Source organism: Malaclemys terrapin, chromosome 10 (assembly GCF_027887155.1).
Source record: "Malaclemys terrapin pileata isolate rMalTer1 chromosome 10, rMalTer1.hap1, whole genome shotgun sequence".
Lineage (NCBI taxonomy): Eukaryota > Metazoa > Chordata > Testudines > Emydidae > Malaclemys > Malaclemys terrapin.
In genome coordinates, this window is record NC_071514.1 from 21,530,098 (window position 1) to 21,550,782 (window position 20,685).

A 20,685-nucleotide genomic window follows, 5' to 3' on the forward strand; every position below is an offset into this window, starting at 1 on the left:
AAGAAGACTTACCAGTTGGAAGCAAGGGAGATGCACCAACGAGCAGTCAACTACCTAATGACCCCTCTAGGGCTGCAACTGCATTTCTCTACCAAATTTAAAGGGCCAGCTACCACACAAAAGAATACTGAGATATATTTCCTACTGTAAGTGAATGGTCTTACTCTGAGGAGTTTCAACCATGATCAGACATTTTTCTAAAAAAGTGCTCCTAGGATCTCCCTACATTTTGAAGACTCAGGTATGGCACCCCACTGTTTTCTGAGCTGGGTGTTTGGAATTGCTGTGTCTTCCTGTTTGCCTTTGACATTCTGTTTCTGTGAGAAGAGTTAAGTGGCTTCAAGTGTCTCAAATCACAGGCTAGGCTGCAACTGGTCCTTGTGTGAATGTACACTGAGGGGATGCCAACACCCTCACAGCTACCCCCCTGCAAGAACCACTCAAAAATCAGAGGCCCTGTGCTCACCTTGCTGTGCGGGCGGATTCCTCCTAGCACGTCTGAGCCCTAATTGCCCATGAGAGAGCAGAGGAAAGGCAGGAAAATGTCCCATCTCCTCCTCTGCACTGGCCAGTCAGGGAGGGTGAAGCACCATGCACCACCTTTCTTCTCCCTCGCTACTTCCTGCAAATACAGTCCCCCCCAGCAGTCCAGGGATTATGGGGGAAATGTGCATGCCCTGAAGATGGTGGAACGTGCTCCCCTTCATGGGGTCCAGGCACAGTCCCCTTGGGGGAGAAACTGATCCACCCTGCCATAAGCCTGTGCCTTCAAGGGATAATGTAAGCTTTAGAGGCCAAAGTGTTACAATTACCAGCTTCATATTTACCAAGTCTAAACAGATGGCAGGGAAAGAAGTAGGGGAAATTATAGAACAGGAGGTGAATCAGGCCAATAGACTGCGTCACTCATTTAAGATAAATAGCATGCGCTTTTCCTGTGGGTGGGGAATACAGTCATACACCCACTCCAACCTAGTCTTCAGCCGTTGTTCTTGGTGATTTGGATTAAAAGTTGAAAATGCTAGGTTTTTTTAAAAAGATCATTGGCCAAAAGCAGCCAAATTTCGAGAGAAAACTTTTGAAACTTGGAATGGGACTAATGAAATGGATAACTACTGTAGCTCCATCTTTACAGATTCAGTTAGAATATACAAATATGAAATGAGGAACAAAAGTTACATTGTTTTTACATTTTTATTGAGAGCCCAACAAATTGCCATATTCACTCAGTTCAACACAGCAAATGACAGGAGTAAATCAGCATTGGTTCACAGAGTGACGTATATATTAGTACAGCATAATTGTACCTTGACTTCACTGGAGCTGCATCAGTTGAAAATCTGGTCAAGAGAAAGGAGGAGAACAAATATAAGCCATGTACAAACAGAAGAGATGTAGCCATCAATCAGGTAATATCAAGAAAAATAGTTTGCACTGAAAATATTGTAAAGAATAGAACTTGGTAGAAAAACTATCCTGTGAATTGGCCAAGAATACATTAAACACAATAAATTTACACTAGAATTATGGTCAGTTTATTGACCTGAGCCCTACCAAACTTGACGATACTGGGACAGAGTCTGATACTGATGTTGAAAAGAAGCCTGCTCCACAAGTTTTACCACTGAAATCAAAGGAACCACTTGTGGATTATGGTACTATTCATTGTGGGTAAAGGTATCATTCATTGGCCCATTCTTACTATCTTGATTTGTAGCTACCAAGGCTTCTGATAAATCTTCTTCTTCTCCTGCACCACATAGTGGCAACACTAATGTCACTGGAAGAAGCTGATGTTGGATTTGGATAAGCACCTAAATGTTCAGAGCAATATTTTAACCCTATCCAAACCTTTAGGGTCTTCAGTACTGGGATAGACCTAATGCAAGAGCATCCTATTTCACTGTATTTTGCCCATTTCTGTTCCCCAGCAGAATGAGAAAGTGCAGATACATGCAAAAAGCATTTATTTTACCAAGGATTCTTAAGGTTACTTATTCAGAAAAGCTCCCACCATAGGACCTGGGATTGATCCACATCCTTGGCCAACATTTCCCCTCCCAAAGCTGTTGATTTGTTTTTGTCTGATTTGTTCATATGTAAGATACCTGAGGCCAAATGTATTGTTGCCAGCATAGTTATTATCCATCACGTTTATTACAATAGAGCCTAGGGTCCAATGGAGAAAGGAGGCCCATTGTACTAGGCACTGCACAAACATAGAATAAGCAACAGTTCCTGCCCTGAATGGTTTACAATCTAAGTAGCCAAGACAGACAAAAGGAAGAAGGAAGAGGTAGAACACACAAGAAAAGTAAACAACATGATGGCAACAGATGTCATGTCCGCTCCCTGATTTGTTTTGTTTTATTATTTAAGCCCTTTCAGTGGGGTTATGTTCGGAGGGGATTAGCTAGACAGAGATCTAGCTAGACAACATCAATGTCTATTGGTCTCTGTTTAAACTGCTTCTGCAGTTCACGTACTGACTTCAGTCTCTGGCTAGTTTCTCTCTGCAGGTTCTTTCTCAAAAGTCACATGACTTTGGAGAGGTTGACCTATGGCTCCTAGTGCCCCACAGGGGGTGGTCTCCCCTGCCCAGTGCTGGGTTTAAGGGTGTGAGGGAGGAAGGGTGGCCCCGACCAGACCCCATTTTACCTCCAGCTTTACCTGCTGAACTGCTTTTTAAAGCTGCTGTGCCAAGCTCCCAATCAGAAATTCTCAGTATAGGCAGTAGTAGTTTATTTATAAAATTACCAGCGCAACTGGTCACTCCATGTACTTTGCTCTCTTCTCAGATCTCTGTGCCACATCTTAAAATGTAGAGGCAAAGGTCCATTGCACCTAGGGTGACCGGATGTCCTGTTTTTATAGGGACAGTCCTGTTTTTGGGGACTTTTTCTTATATAGGCGCCTATTATCCCCCCCCCCCCCATCCCGATTTTTCACAGTTGCTATCTGGTCACCCTAATTGTACCCCCATTTGCATATGCAAACCCATCTGTTTTGCCTATGCACCCAATTCAGTGCACACTGATACCAAGGGAAAGACTCTCAATTACTTCATTGGGCTTTGGTTCAGACTTATGAACTGGAAATTCCATACACAATTATCTGTATGTGCAAACAGCTGATTTGCACATGTAATTAATCAATTATCTCATTCAAATGGAGTTGTCCTAGTGCATATATCTTCTGTTCATACCCCACCCTCTACAGTTTTTCTTGGAAGACTATATTCTAGTTTATTATTATATAAAGATGTGCTCTTATACAAAAACATGCAGTGGAATGCCTATTTATATATAGTTTGGGTTATTTTTACTCACAAGCTTGTTTCTTTATGTTCAATATGTGTCAAATCTATTCTGTGATTATAAACCACTGGTTTCTCAATACTAAAAATGGAAACATATTTGGCCTTACAGGTCAATGAGAAAGTTAAAAATAAGTTGATTAACAAATAGCTAAGACACACAATGCTTTGGCCAGTACTGGGTACAAAATTACACACTCTTAGGTGTTTAAAAGAAGATCAATGACAGGCCGGCATAGGGATTTAGTGAAAGAGAGAGAGAGAGAGAGAGAGAATAAATAAAGGACAGCAATGAAATGGAGATGCAGGTGAAGAATCAAGAACAAAGAGAGAGGCAAAAAATAAATGGTGGGGACTAGAGAGCAAAGAATTTTAAAGACAGAGAAAGCACAGAATAAATAGGAGGAAGGCAAGGGGAGAGAAGTTAAGGGGGAGGGTACAAGGAAAAGAGATTAAGAATGACCAGAAATTAAGACAATGTATTTATTTAAATATGTGCTCCGCCTCTTTCATGAAACAGTTAATATCCATTAACTGCTACATTTCTTTGGCTTTGAAATCTAGGCGCTCTTGGACTTGAACTCCAGGCAGGCTGTGGTGTTGTAAGTGGAGGCTTTCAATGAAGTATAGGCCTGAGGCACTGAAACAAATACTTTGGGACAGACTTTCATTGCTCTTACACTGTCATACCTCTATTGGCATCAACAGTTTTGGTCCTGGATTGCAATGCTATTAGTGGATGGAGAATGCTGCCCTCTGGCTTTGATCAGTGCCATTGTTTTACACCATAGTGTTTGTTTTTACAGAACAGCATTTTCCTGAAGAGAGAACAGTAACAGTGGCACTGGCAGTAGAGAATCTTTGGTTTCTATAGGAGGCAGCAGATTGAGCAGTGGAGCAATGACAGACTCTGGGGAGAGCATTAGTCTAGAGAACGTGGTGCTCATGGAGCCATATGGGCTTGATCCTGTACCACTGAGGTCACTGGCAGTTTGTCAGTTGAGTCCATTGGGGTCAGAATCAGGCCCTCTCTCCACCTGAAGGGAGAGTTCATAGTGGTGGGTGAATGTGTGTTCCTGTTGGAGAGGTTCAAGCCCCACTGAAGTTTGAGGACGTGGGAGGGAGCCTTGTCAAATGTCTGACAACCTCACAAAATGGGCTCCAGTTTTGTGAAATCTCAAACTACATGAAAAGGAGAAAAACCTTCCCTGGCTGGGGTGGGGGGGGGCATGAGGGGGAGGGATCTGTGGAAATGTCCTGCCCCTTGGTCCACAGAGGCCAGCCTGGCCAAAGAAGGGGGACAATCTGAGAGGCTGGGGGACTTCTCCTGGCAGCCCATCTAAGGGCACTCCTGCAAACGCATAACCCACCTCTCTGAGATAGGGTTAGAGGGTTCTTCTGGCTTACCTTCACCTCTGGCGGCAGCAGCACACATGCATACAGCACGTGGGAGTGTAATGGGACACTGACCGCAACAACTTGGACCCATAGCATCTCCCCAAAACTCACATTCACTCCAGATGAGTGTAGCGAGAGAAGAAGGGTTTTGAGGGTAAGGCAATGGGCCAGGACTAAGGAGAAATGGGTTCTATTCCCAGCTCTGCTACACACTTACTATGTGACCTTCAGCAAGTCATTTCCTCTCTGTGTGCTCAGGTCCCCATCTGTAATAATGCATCCTTGCCTCATATTTTATCTATTGTGGATAGTAGCTCTTTAAGGCAGGAGCCATCTCTTACAATATGTTTCTACAATGATGAGCTCAGCAGGGCCCTAATAATAGAGAACGTGCTTTTTTCCCAATCACAGGGATTACAACTTCAGTAAAATGTGTCAGCCGTTCCCTGTTTCTGTTTCAAAGTACTTTCATAAGTTGGAGATGAATCTCGTCACTCACAAGTGGTGGGGAAAAACTTGAATGTGATGAGTCTATGCAGTCTGAGCTTAGGGGTGGGGCACTGGTTTGGAAAGAAGACAGGTTCAGTTATTGAATCAAATAGTGCTGATGGGTTATATTCTCAGGGCAGAAGTGTGATGCTCTGCTCTCTATCCAGTTTGTCTCGAGTAGAAGACAAACTCTGCTGCACATTAACCAAAAGTCTGTGAATTAATTACATCCTCTTGGTCTGTGTGGAAATGTGCATGGGTAAATATTGTTCAAGACAGACCTCTTTATCTTTGGAGTAGTAGAGCTGCTGTGATTTAATGAGCTTTTTTTCTTTATTTTATGAATGTTGACTATAACCCCTTTGCAAATCTTTCATGTGTATTGTGTAAGTTATGTCAAGCTCAGGCAGGCTCCAGAAATTTATGCACCCTCATTGTTCAATTATTTTTAATAGTTTTTAAATTGAATACAAACACCATCTCCATCAACAATGAGAAGGACCCTTTCTCGGCCCATCATATAGGTACATACATTATGGTTATAGTCCTGCTTTCTGAAAGGCTAGAACTGAACAAAGCGGCATACGGAATTGGTAATGGGGCTTCTTATTTAATGAATGCCTAGTATTTCAGTAGAGGCAAACGGTTACCCCAGCTATATTATATGCTTGTATTGAAACAAGCTGTAGTAACATGCATAGTTGTGGCTTTGGTGCATCTGTTTGGATCTTTTTATCTATCTACTAATAAAATCTTTACACAAAGAAACAAGTACATGCAGAAAGAGGATATGTGAAGCCGAGGGGCTTAAGGCCACACTTGTTAAATTTAGCAGCCGAAGCACATATGCTTCTTGTTCACCCTATCATGCTAATGGTGATAGGAAAGAGGAGTGGTATTTTACTTATCCATTAACAGAAGTTACTGACCAGGGGCTTTCTGGTGAGTAGAGCTTTGTAAGGCCAAGTGGAACCATCCTGATATTAGTGTATTGTTCAAGGGAAAGCTGCCTTTCATGCAATCCTTAAAAACAGCATGAAAGAATGACATGAAAAGAACCATTTTTATATGATATAAGCCAAGGAATAATCTGTTCTTCATTTAAAAAGTGTATGTTTATTACCTAATCATTTATGAACCATTAAAAATTAAAGCTGACCAGCCATTTTAATTTCCTTCCTTAATTTCACTACCTGTAGATCCAAGAACCTGTAACCTTTGTTAAAGCACAGCAGAATTATCAGCCTCTGAAGTAATTAGACTGAATTTTCCATGAATGTCAGAGGTATTTTTTTTCTTGAATCATGAATAGTGAATAACCACAGATACTTCCCTTCCGAACATTTTCATGCCAAATCATGTATTCATTTTGGGTGAATGCTGTGGAGTAAATTGATAATAGTCACTTAAATAAAAAATTGAACTTGCTTCTTCTGCATTCTTTCCATTGGTTTTTCATGAATATTCTAGGGAATGATCTTGCTGGTAGGAAGGGCAGTATATTTGGGGACAAATACAGCCCTAGCTTCAGCAGCAGATCACCTCTTGGAAACAGAAATGAGACAGTACGTCTGCAAGAATGGGGAGTGGTGTGTGTGGTGGTGGGGTTATGCAGACAGCACACTCTGTGACTAGCACAGAACCCTGTTCCATTCAGGCTCCCTCTGTGGCAGGTATTAGAGGATGGAGAGAGTAGAATCAAGTTCTGGACTCATGATTTGCCCAATTCAGTGACTATCAAAGAACATTCACAGGGAATCAGTGTCTCCCCCACATGGAGGCCCAGCACAATACTTTGTGCACCATTTAGGTCTTCAAAATATGGCTTAAGTTGGACTTAAGTGCGGCCTGGTTCTGGCCATCCGCACAGGGGTGAATTTCACCCAGAAATCAATGATCATGAATACTTGCTCCAGAAAGTTAATTCTAAAAAATATACTCAACCAATCAGAGAAGACAAACAGTATTGTGACCATTGTGACGACCTGACGTGGAGTTAGTAGTGGATTAGGAATATCAAACACTCATTTCTGCCAAAACTATTCATAGAAGTTGTGTGTTGAATAATGCAAAATAATAAATACATTGGAGGAAACTGCAGAAAATGTACAATGAAGAATGGTCAAATTAATAAAGTCAGTTATTCACTTATCTCTAATTACTAGTGTCATGCTTGGTGCCATTTCTGATATCCATTCTCTTTAGTCTTGTAACAGTCACCATTGCTGAACTGAAGCATGACTATTCAATGTGGAGAGAATAGATGCAGAAAGAGAGAAAGATAATTCTCTCTCTCTCTCTCTCTCTCTCTCAATTTCAATACCAGAGCATTCATTACTAAAGTTCAGTATCATACCACATTCTTGACACTACTTTCTGGCCACATTTTGCAATTCCATACAGTTTGGCTGTTCATATGCTCTGATTAAAGCACAAAGGAACCTCACTAGTATTGTGATGCAAGTATTTTGTAGGATAGGATTAAAATTCAAAATGATCTGGACAAACAGGAGAAATGGTCTGAAGTAAATAGGATGAAACTCAAAAAGGACAAATGAAAAGTACTCCACTTAGGAAGGAACAATCAGTTGCACACATACAAAATGGGAAGACTGCCTAGGAAAAAGTACTGTGGAAAGGGATCCGGGGGTCATAGTGGATCACAAGCTAAATATGAGTCAACAGTGTAACACTGTTGCAAAAAAGCAAAATATCATTCTGGGGACGTATTAGCAGAGACACGAGAATTAATTCTTCCACTCTGATTAGGCCTCAACTGGAGAATTGTGTCCAGTTCTGAGTGCCATATTTCAGGAAAGATATGGACAATTTGCAGCAAGTCCAGAGAAGAGCAACATAAATGATTAAAGGTCTAGAAAACATGAGCTATCAGGGAAGATTGAAAAAATTGGGTTTGTTTAGTCTGGAGAAGAGAAGACTGGGTGGAGGGTGGGGGTGCCGGATCCGAGGGGCGCTCACCTCGGGCAGCTCCTTGGAAGTGGCGACCAGTCCCTGCAGCACCTAGGCAGAGGTGCGGCTAGGTGGCTCTGCGCACCCCGCCCCTGTCTGTAGGCACCACTCCCGCAGCTCCCATTGGCCACAGTTCCCAGCCAATGGGAGCTGCGGAGCCAGTGCTGGGGTGAGGGCAGCAGCATGAGCAGAGCTGGCACCCCGCACCCCCTCCTGCACCCAAACTCCCTCCTAGAGCCCTGTGCCCCGCACCCTCCCCGCACTCCGAACCCCTCGTGGCCGTTCCTCTGCCTAGGAGCAGCAGGGACATGTCGCCGCTTCTGGGGAGCCACGTAGGGAGCCTGCTGGCCTCGCGACAACTGGGCTATAAACCAGACTTTCTATGAAGATTAGAAATGCTGGTTTATGGAGCTTTCCGGTTGGTTTAGGGCTGGATAACACAGCTTTTACTGTATTTGGTAACATACCACCCTTTCTGACCTTGGTCATTACTTCAGTGTAAGGCTAGGGCTTGTCATGAATCATCCCTTTTGTTCTGCATGTCTCTTTGTGAACCCTTGTGATTAGGCTTAGTTTACTTGTTTTCAGAACCTCCTGTCTTGCTCAGTGTTTCAGGTTCAAATGCAATAGACCCAAACTGCAACATCCAGGTCTGAATACAGAACTTTCCAAAGTTCACAGAAATGAAGTGGGATTCTGGCTGGCACTTTTCTCTCATACAAACCTAAAAACTCAGTGTGAAATTCGGACAATGATAAATATCTTTGGCTTCATAACAAACCCTGCTGATTTGGCTAAGGGACTGTTGACTTTCATCAGTTTCACAACAAAATCTGCTTATTTTGGGTAAACATTTACCAAATCTTCCAAAAGCCAGGCAGCAAAAAAATTTAGCAAAGCGTTCATATGAACCTTTTACTGAACCTCGGTGTGTTCTGGGTTTTGTTTATGATTAGAGAACTGAGCAAAACAAAGAGCCTATTCTTAATATAGCCATTTGCTTCCTCTTTTGTGATTTCACCTTCCTTTCTGTGTTGGAATCTTGGCTAAGATTAGTCTAGTTGCCTTTAGTAAGGATGGAAATAGGAGGATGAAATTCAGCTAAATATACAGAATACAAAATAATTATTTCAGGTAGCAAAATATAAGATTATTAGATAATACAGATAGTGTGATGCTAAATTGGCAAGATATATATATGAGCAATTTGGGATTAAGTATACAGGAAAATATACCAAAAATATCTCAACGACACCCCTATATTCATTTACATTCCAAGGAAACAACAAAGAATTTGGGTCAGAGGATTGTCAATAGAATAACAAGTAGAGCTGGTCAGGAATTTTTCGACAACAAGTTTTTTTAATTAAAAAATCCAGATTTGTCCAAAACAATTTTTTTATGTGGGAAAGGACTGGTTTTGACAAATTTCTCTACTCAACATTGGTCATCATGTCCATTTTGACAAATGTAAAAGGGTTTGCTGGTCCTGGCACATTTCTGGATGGACAGGTGTCCACATTGCAAAAACTACCCTCATATTAATGGGGAGCATTGACTGATATGGTAAGAACTGAAGGCATGAAGGTACCATCTCATCCAGAGAGATGGGTCCTACAAGGGAAGTGCTGAAGCACTTCTGTTGCTGGCTGTGCTTAAGTATAGAACTCCAATCTCTTTAGCCATGAACCCACACCCTTTATTTTATTATTTGCATTACAGTAGCATGTATAGGGCCAGATCTTGCATCTCTGAAGTCCAAGGGACCTTTACTCTTGATTTCAATTGGCACAGAATCAAGTCCGTAGGCCCTAATGAAGATCAGGGCCCTATTGTGATAAGTGCCGTGCAAACACGTACTGAGGCTACATCTACAATTAGGGTTGCCAGGTGTCCGGTTTTTGACCGGAACACCCAATCGAAAAGGGACCCTGGCGGTTCCAGTCAGCACTGCTGACTGGGCTGTTGAAAGACTGGGTGGTGCAGGGGCTGGCAGACTCCCTACTTGGCTCCACATGGCTCTCCGGAAGCAGCGACATGTCCTTCGGCTCCTAGGTGGAGGGAAGGCCACAGGGGCTCTGTGCACTGCTCCCACCTTGAGTGCCGGCTCCCAGCTCCCATTGGCTGAGAACCGCAGCCAATGGGAGCTGTGGGGACAGCGCCTGTGGATAGAGGCAGCACGCACTTCATATAGCCACCTGGCTGCCCCTATGCCTAGGAGCCGAGGGACATGTCACCGCTTGTGGGGAGCCACCCGAGGTAAGCACCACCCGGAGCCCGCACCCCGAAACCCCTCTTGCGTCCCAACCCCGTACCCCAGTTCAGAACCCCCTCCCACATTCTGAACCCCTCGGCCCAGCCTGGAGCTCCCTCCTACACCCCAAACCCTTCATCCCCAGCCCCACCCCAGAGCCTGCACCCCCAGCAGATGCCCTCACCCCCTCCTGGTGCCCTCAACCCCCTGCCCCAGCCTGGTGAAAATGAGCGAGTGAGTGAGGGTGGGAGAGAGCGAGTGACAGAGGGAAAGGGGATGCAGTGAGTGGGGGCAGAGCCTCAGAGAAAGGGTGGGGCAAGGGGCGGGGCAATCGTGTTCGGTTTTGTGCAATTAGAAAGTTGGCAACCCTATCTACACTACCAGCTAGGGATATGATTCCCATCTGGTGTACACATACTTTCACCAGCTGTCACCAAGCTAGCATGAGGATAAATAGTAGCATAGCCACAATAGCACGGGCAGCAGTGGCACAGCTTAAATTCTCACACACACCCACAAATAAAGAAAAATAATGTATAAAGCTAATGTGTGTGGTTTTTCAGACACATGCGAGGCTCCTAACCCATGCACCACATTATAGCTATTAATGAGTTAACAGTTCATGGTGGCCCATGGATACTGACCATTGCTTACTGCCTATTTAAGGGAAAGCAGCAGGCAATAAAAAAGAGAGTTGAAAAGGTTGGAGACACAGCAAAGGAAGTGAAATATGTGTGTGAGAGACTGAGACAGAAATCTACACTGAGGCCAGAATTCTCTGTTTGCCAAAAACAAGAAAAAAATCTATATTCAAGAGAAATGAATCAAACTAAGGACATTTTTAAAAACCCAGGGCTGTCTGCCACATAAAGCAGCAGTAGCTGCCACAGAGAAAACATTGGGTGAGGGAGAAGACAGAAAATTAGACTTTTTTCCAGGTTTAATGAAAATCCGCGATACCTAGGGATAACTCTGGACCCCAGGCTCAGCTTCCATCACCACCTTGAACAAACCAAAAGGAAAAGGAAGACCAGCGTCAATATCATACAAAAGCTTGCAGAAACATCTTGGGGAAGTGATGACCACATGCTCCCAATATTGATACTAGCCCTGGTCCATTCCACAGCACAGTGAAATACTGTCCCCCAGTTTGGAGTGAAGGCCTACACCATTTTAGTGGATGCCGAAATTAACGCCGCTCTTCGCATAATTAACAGCACCTTCACATCAATGCCACTTCCATGGCTGGTGCCAGCAAATACTCGGTACTGGCACCAGCAAATACCCAAGACACTGCGACAGATAGGAAGCACATAAAGATCATGGCAAATACCACACTATTGCTCCACCATGACCTAGAACACCCCCATCCCCACCTATTAAAATCAAGAAAAGCCATCTGGTCTAGTGCCACAGCCCTCCTTGTGGAAGATAAGGACATTCACAGAAGATGGTTTGAAGCATGGACAGCTGCCGACGTACCAAACAAATATCTAATCGAGGACCCAACTGTACAAGTTCTGGGCTTCCCCTCCCCAGGGCGCATATGGAGAGCTCTAAACTGTATCCGCACCCAACATGGAAGATGCGCATAACTTACTCCAAAGATGGAAAGTGAGGGAATTGCTGAACTGCAACTGTGGCGTGATGCAAATGGTCAGACATATCACAGATGATTGTCCAATCTCTGCTCATCCTGGAGGTGTCACAGCTATTCACATAGGGTATGTATATATATATATATATATATATACATTCCGTGCAGACAACTCACCCAGTGTGTTACTACTCTGGCAAATCTAGGTGGATTTCCCCACAAATACCCAACAGAAGCCTCTTTGACTGTGTGTAGGTGGAGGGAGTCAGGGGTGCCCCCAGAAATTTTCCTATGGTACACACCATCAGTACCTGTGGAGTCATCCTCCTTGCACCCACTGGCCCACAGCTCCTTGCACATCAAATCCATGCCACACTCAGACCCCACCTTCCAGATCAACCCGCCCAGGTGTCACTCCCCATCCCTGAGAGGAAATACAGGGTGCTGGAAGTGGAGCAAGGCTGCCAATGGTATACGCTATGTGTAATGTGCCTATGGCTGCAGGCACCAGTGGAGCTAGGTGGGCAGACAACTCAATGGGCAGAAGAGAGAACAGAGTCATTAAATCACCAGATCATGACATCTAATAAGTTAGGAGAAGACTGTAGAGGAGTCACCTGTGAGTAAGAGGAAGCCAGTCCAAGCCTTCAGAGAATGGAGTAGGGATGTATTACAGAAGTGTAAAAAACATGAATGTGGTTGCCAAAATATAAACTGGCTAGATGTTCTAGTTTAACTTTCGGTGTCCCTGTCACCTGCTGGGTTTTATTTAATAGGAACTTCTTTTCTCTCCAATTTTCTCCATGCTGCATCCACTAGCTTACATTGGCACACCAACTTTCTGGCAATGCCCAATTCCCTTTCAACATCTGCTGCTCAGTTTGACAATTTTAATTTTGGATTTTTACCCAGTCAAGATTAGCTAACGACTGTGGTATGGCCTGGCAGAATAGCTAAGTTCTCTCTCTCCCAGACCCTAGCTGCAATTAAAAAGTGATGTTTTATGGAGATTCACAATCATTGCTACTATTGTATCCTAAGCTGTAAATTATAAAATGTTCAAAGAACTGTTATTCATAGTAGTAAATGCAACTTTCTTCTCAAAGTCTTTCGTGTCTCCATGTCTATACACACACGTGCACACCCCTACCTATGCATACACATCCATCCATCCACACTTTGCAGATGCAAAGCACTGTGCACATACTTTAAAAAATGTTAAACTTTGCAGGTGTGTAAGTGGCGGAATATGCCTCTCTATAGCCTGTTGGGACAAATGGCTTTTGAGGATGCAAAATCTATCATTTGCCTATATCATACATGCAGGTATTACAATTAGTAACTGCACATGCAGAAATATGGTTCTGCAAAACATGTGTGTATGTAGCAAAATATGCACATGCGGTTTTGAATGCCCACAAATAGAAGCCAAAAGATGAAAATAAAGCCCTTTAAATATAAAAACCCTATACACATATGCAAGCATATTGGATTAATGTTCAATCCATTGCAAACCAAAAGCACAGATAGATTTAATTGCATGTTCATGTAATTTGTCAGTGAACTGTGCAAAAAATTCTGCCAGAATGCTGCTGCCAAATATCTAGAAGGAGACCAGAATACAGATACAGCTTTGTAGAAGTGCCTAAACTCATAACTGTCCTGGCTGGAGGGCCTTAAAATAAAATCCAGTCTCTTTTTTTCAGAAATCCTCACCTCCGGACAAAGAAAGAAATCCTGATTAGTCATACAGGCACACAACACACCCACTCACTTACACATATAATCAAACAGGCAAAAATAACAAAAAAAAACCCTCCGCTATAAACAAATCGAGCTATTTCCCCTACAGGCCAGGCAGGAAGAGCAATATTATTTCAGTTTTTAAATATCAGTGTGGCTCTTGGGGCTAGATACATAGGTAGGCAGATAGCTAGGTTATATAGGCATGGCTGGGATTAAGATTCTCCACATTTCCATGATGGATAGATTAGATAGATAGATTTGAGAACTGTCTGCTGGTTGTGGGAAATTTATTGCCTGCATTTAGGTATTAGCTAGATCTGTCTATTAGCTTTGTAGAAACCCATATGCTTTCACGAGGCACTTTGACTTTTATAGTAATTCCATTTGAAAATCAGCTGTACTCACTACTTCAGTTCTAGATCTTTTGATCATTGCACTTTAATGTAATGGACTGTTCAAAGTTAGCAGGGAGCTGCCAAAGGTACAAATGATGTTTTGGCTTGATTAGCTCTGGCTTACTCTCCTTAGCATGAACTACACATAAGTGCATGCAAATATTATTGATTCAGAGTGATTGATCTGTAATATTGCTCTGTAGATGAATTATCCCAGAGAGAGAGCGAGGAGATCTAAGTGCTCTATCTAGGCTGTACCATTAACAGCAAAGAGTTTGAAAGGCAGTTTTTAACTACAGTCTCCCTGGATTTAGGGGATTCGCTTCACTTTTGGAATAGACACTGGCTTACTCAGTTAACAGCACTAAATCACCCAGTTTATATACATTTTCTTGTATGGAACACACATATTCTCTTCATACATGGCATTTTATATGTGCATGTGCATATTCCTGATAATAATTAGGGCTCAGGTATACATCTTCCGAAGCTAAGCCATGTGGAGCTGAGAGAAGAGGTGCGCCATGCCTTTGCCAGATGCCCCCTACGTATGTGTAATACCAACAGACCCCTGGTCGGCGGCGGGCAGGATCGAACCTGCATGAGCCTCTACCACATGAGCTAAAAGTCAACTGGCTGTTAGCTAAGGCTGGAGAGAGCAGGGCCGCTCAGAGGATTCAGGGGGCCTGGGGTCTTTGGCGGCAGGGGGCCCCCACCGCCGAATTGCCGCCGAAGACCCGGCACTTCGGCGGCGGGTCCCGGGGCGGAAGGACCCCCCGCAACCGAGCTGCTGCCGAAGATCCGGACCAGAAGAAGCTCCAGGGATCCCGGAGCGAGTGAAGGATCCCGCTCCAGGGCCCCTGAAAAACTCTTGTGGGGGCCCCTGCAGGGCCCAGGGCCTGGGGCAAATTGCCCCACTTGCCCCCCCCCCCCCCCCGGGCGGCCTGGGAGAGAGAGTGAGTGAGTGTGTCCCATCTAGTGAGAGAGAGAGATTAATGAGTCTACTCTACAACCTTAGCTAGCAGCCAGTTGGCTTTTAGCTCATGCAGTAGAGGCTCATGCACTGAGTCCCAGGTTTGATTCCGCCCGATGATAACCGGAGTCTGTCGGTGTTACAAGTAGGGGCTCATCCCGGATTTCAACTGGGAAGTCTCTAGAGCTCGGGACACATTTCCTCAGCTAGGGGAAATATGTAACCCACACACCTCCTAGGTGTGGTGTTCTGTCCCATCTAGTGGCACCAAGACCATAGGTCCACAAAGAATTACAACCTACTGCTTCTTACTGATAGCTCAAATGGCAGAGGTCTGTGGAGTGGATCTAAAGGTACCAATCCTGCTGATGACTAGAGCTGGGCAAAATTTTTTTGGCAAATACTACATTCTCAGGAAAATGCACTTTTCAGGGCACTGAAGCTATTTGTGAATTTCAGTTGAATTTGGTGAAGAGTTTTGCCCAAAAATTGATCATGTATTTTTTTAAAAGGTTGATTTTGTTTTGTTTTGGCCATTTAGAAACAAAATCATTCAACTGTTTATTTTCAAATAATGTTTTGTTTTGAAATTTACCTATATTTATTTTTAAAGGAGGAATGGAAAACAGCCAGAATCGAAACAAACAAAAAGCCAAAAAAGTTTGGTTTCATATTAAAAACTACCCTGGAAATCAAACTTTTTTTCCCAATTTTTTGTTCATATTAGTAGTTATTTCATTTTGTTTCATTTTGAGTGTTTTTCAATCCAAAACTATTTCTTTCAGTGTGTGTTACTGTTATTTTGGTGAGAAAAAACACAACAAATAAATAAATAAAAATTGGTATCAGTTCAAAATAAACTATTTTTTGCCCAGATTTTTCAGTTTGGTCACCTGAACCAAAAAATCAATTGCTCACCTCTACCGACAACCCATCTGGGAATCAATACAATCACACCTGAGGCAATTTCTGTTTTTTCATTTTACAGGAAATTACACATACAAAATATGTTAAAAGCACATTATTAAAATTGCAAGATCACATTCTCAGAAATTAGAAAATGCTGGAATTAATGTTGCCTATGAAACCTTAATTTGGCCACTTTGTGGTATGCATTATGAGAGTTTTTAATTACAGGTTCACATACTATTTCTCCATGGGCCCCCTCCCTGATTCAATGCACGGACTGGACTGTGCTCTGGGGAAGAATCAGGGTTGTGTGGTGAAGGAGATTGGTGTCTGCAGGACCCTTGCTTCAGTTGTTGCAGACGTTGGAAGGTAGTGAATGAGGCAGGGAACTGCAGGAAGAGAAAAGATGGTCTTATGATTAAGGCATTTGCATGCTGCCCTGGAGATTTGGATCTCTCTCTGCCTCTGCCACAGAGTTCCTAGGTGATTAATCCAATATTTTCACAGGTGGGCACTATTTATGTGTTCTTCATTTTCTGTGTGCCCATTTGAGGTCCAAATTACAGGAGGGCTGGGCACTCACAGCTGCAACTAAAGTCATTGGGAGCTGTGTTTTGAATATAACACGTACTATATAATGCTAGATACTCTGGTCATCTCATATTGGGCACCCAAAATTAATGGGAAAACTTTTCATCTCAGTTTTTCTGTGCCTCAGTTCCCCCATCTGTGAAATGGGGCTGATAATACCCCTCATTGCATAGCGGTGTTGTGAAGATGCATTAATTAATGTTTATGAAGCATTCAGATACTATAGTGATGAGTGCCATAGAAAAGCCCACAAGGGAATTAATAAATCTGTCTTCAGAGCAGGGCTTGGGCAGCATGCAGTAAATAAAGTCTGGGGCTCACACTGAACAATGAAGAGAAAACAAAATATTGAATAGCTGCTCATTTGGTGAGCATCATCCATCCTGTGCACTGAATGAGGCATGAGTCCTGTGGAAAAAAGAGCATGTGATCATGCAATTAAAACCTGTATCATCATGCATGCACACAAGGAAGCCTAGTTAAACTTGCATGGGCAGACGTATATGTGGCATTTCCTCACTTTGGAGTGCTTGACTTTGCAACCTTAATAATATTCTTTTGACATATGTATTTCATTGCAATTAAATGTACTATTCGTACATATTTTCTTCAACTGCAGTTTCAGAGCTATTTATGACTTCCACCTTATCGCCTGACAAGAATGTTAGCATGGCAGATATACAGTAGGGGAGGGGATGAGGATGAATGTGAAGAGTTTGCAACAAGATTGTTCTGTTAGAGCTGATTCATTGAAATAAAGCACGGTGAGCATCTCCAGTTAGGGATTAGTGAACTGGATCAGATGGAGTAAGAACTGACCTGAATCTTTGCCCTTAAACATAAACCAAACTTTTTGGAGGTTAAAAAAATGTGTTACCGTTTGCGAAAGTTCAGCTGCCTTCATTTTTTGGTTTTATCTGAGGACAGAAGCAAAAATCCAGTTGCAAGGAAGAAAAAGCTATTCTCATGGTATTCCAGACTGACAGAAAGCAGGAAATCTCAGAAACCCCGTGTTCTCATGAGATTTCCATCATTAGGAAGCTTAGAGTCACATAAGCTTCCAGACTTTGGGATGCTTATTCAGAATGATAAAGTGGGTTTACAAGGAACCCCCGCTTTTGGACTGCTGGCAATTTTGTATGTGTCCATCTACTCAAGCATTCTTAAGTATATAAAATGTGAGCTTTTAGTACAAGTCTGTGCTAAATTGCCATAGTTTCATAGAATAACAGAAGTGAAAGATTTGGCAGTAAGCCTTACAGAAAACTGTTCCTGCAGCTTCAGCAGTATGATGAGTTGTGAGGACTCTTTGAAAGTCATTAATGCAGAATTCAATATGCTGCCTGATATACCATGGGCTGTATGTGATGAAGGAGCTGTCTGCCTGAAAGGTTGTACAGCATAATATAAAGATGTACAATCTGATTTTTTAAAGCCATAGGTAAAAACTATAAGCATTTGAGTCTTGTTGTGTCCTTCAAGTTGCATATGATTTTAAAAATAACTATTTATTAAATAGCAGGGGCTGTATTAATATTATTATAATGACTATCTGTGAATGAAAGTGATTCAGTATGTTTAGCACAAATCCTCCCAAAAAAATGGAGCGAATGAACTGATAGTATCAAATATCCTGGAGAAAAGCCTGGGAATTGCTGACTGAACAGGAGAAAGAAATTATCTAGTAGTCTGAGTACAGAACTGGGAGCCAGGAACTACTCAGTGTTTTAAAATGCTATTTTTCCTTAGTGATAACAAGCAAAACCAACACCGTGGTGACAGAACCCCAAACCTTAACTATTGTTAATATGAAGGCAGTAAAAAGTTGGCAACTTAAAATTTTACCAAACTAACCCCCTTCTTAACAGCTGTTCAGACAACATGAAGCAACAGAGTCTCAGAGCTCTATATTACTATCTAGAAATGGCTAGATCTGGGTAAATTTTCTAGCTATAAATTACTTTAAATATAGTTCTAATTCTGCATATCTAATAATGCAGTATGAGAGTCAGTTTAATATTATAATAGATGGTGGATTGTTCTCCCATCTGAGAAAAAAATGACTAGCTCCAGGATTAAGTCATTGACAAGACAGAGGTAATCAAATACATGTAGCATTATGCCTGTTTTATTAGCCTGAATCTTCTAAGCCTGCACGTATTCAACAATGAAGTAATGCAAAATGGAAAATCCAATTAGCCCATGCATATGCTTGTTGAATAACTATCCCGGCTATGAACGTAGATGAACTGAATGATACACTGATAGCTTTTATACAGAGACTATAGACTACAATTTTGTAGTCTTGTATGAAGCAATTTGCCAACAGATGTGTTTGCTTCATTTACAGGTGATGGAAATATTAGATGCTGAGTAGGTTGAAAAAAAATCTATCTTATATTAAAAGGATTATGGAAACCCATCTTATTTAAAAATGCATTTTAGCAAGACTAAAGCTACATGAAGAAACCAATGAGACTGAAAAAGAAAACCTATGTTACAAATGTTAATGTTCACACCTGTTGGGTGTGTCTGCAGCTCATGTCCCAGTTACCTTTCATCCAGCTAGTTTAGGCACCTGAGCAATGAAGCCACAGCAGTACAGGCTTCAGTGGAGGCTGTACAAGCCCACCCAGAACCTTGGGTAATTGCTTGGGCAGCTAGCCCATGCTGAAGTCCATGCTGCCGTAGCTTCACAGCTCCAGCACCCAAGCAGGTTTGTTATTGCAGTGTAGACATACCTCATAAATGTGTGCACACCTTTTAAGTTTATTCAGGTATTCAGAAGGGGTAGACTGCAATGGGGTAGATATGCATAAAGTTGAGCCTGTGAATAAATATCTGCAGGATCAGGACCTAAATACTTTCCTGGATTGTAGTCCAGAGGGCCTCATTGCTAACTGCTGAGTGCCCTTATCTTCAACTGATTTGAGCTGGCGTTAAGGCCACTCAACAATTTGTAAGTATCTTACAAGATCAGCCCCCAAATTCTCCAAAGATGCATGTACTTAGTGTCAGGAGCCTGGGCAAAGGTAGGCAGGAGCTAGTGGCAGGAGCTTGGGAAGCAGGAACTGCAGCTGAGGTCAGACCCATCAAGAATCAAGCTGAGGTCAAAACCAGAGACAGAGTCAGGAACAGATGCCAATAACAGATACCAGAGTCAGTGTTAAGGTTCCAGGGGTCAGAGTTAGGGTTACCATATTTCCACAATCAAAAAAGAGGATACGGGGGGGAAAGCCCCGCCCGCCCCAGCCCCACCCCTGCCCCATCCACTCCCTCCCACTTCCCACCCCCTCACTGCCCCCCTCAGAACCCCAACCCCCCCGCTTCTTGTCCCCTGACTGCCCCCTGCTGAAAACCCCCCACGCTAACTGCCCCCCTATGAGGGGGGTTGGGTGGGGAGAGGAGGTCTGGGGTGCAGGTCCTGGGCTTGGGATTAGGGTGCAGGAGGGGTTCAGGGTGTAGGCTCTGGGATAGAGTTTGGGTGCTGGGTGCAGGTGTGCAGGAGGGGGTGAGGGGTGCAGGCTCTGGGATGGAGTTTGGGGTGGGGGCGGTGCAAAGGGAGGGGGTGCAGGCTTTGGGAAGGAGTTTGAGGGCAGGGGGGTGTGTGGGAAGGGGGAGGGGGTTTGGGAGGGAATTTGGGGATAGGAGGGGATGCAGGGGTGAGGGCTGTGGGTCTGAGGATGAGGGGTTCATGATGCAGGAGGGGGCTCAGGGATGGAGCAGAGGATTAGGGTGTGGGGGGATGAGGGCTCTGGCTGGGGATGAGGGGTTCATGATGCAGGAGGAGGCTCAGGGCTGGGGCAGAGGATTAGGGTGCGGGGGGATGAGGGCTGGGGCGGAGGGGTTGGGGTGTTGGAGAAGCTCAGGGCTAGGGTGGAAGGGCAGGGTAAGGGCAGCCTGTCTTCCCATTAGTGGATGGGGGACGCTAGGACCCGGGGACAGCAGACAGCAGTTGCTGCTGGCTCTGGCAGTAGAGGCAGGCAGGGAGAGGAGGCCCACGGGGAGGAGGATGCGCGGAGGGGGGGTGGCAGATGGAGGCCGGGG

At 43.6% G+C, this 20,685-nt stretch overlaps 1 long non-coding RNA gene across 1 annotated transcript in view; it reads right to left on the reverse strand.

Moving 5' to 3' along the window:
• Nucleotides 1–1,221: 1,221 nt before the first annotated feature.
• The window catches only part of LOC128843919 (uncharacterized), a 193,862-nt gene continuing 174,398 nt past the window's right edge, over nt 1,222–20,685 (reverse strand). Inside the window, exon 4 of the long non-coding RNA XR_008446389.1 lies at nt 1,222–1,340. This is a non-coding gene — a long non-coding RNA (uncharacterized LOC128843919). The remainder of the gene's footprint in view (nt 1,341–20,685) is intronic.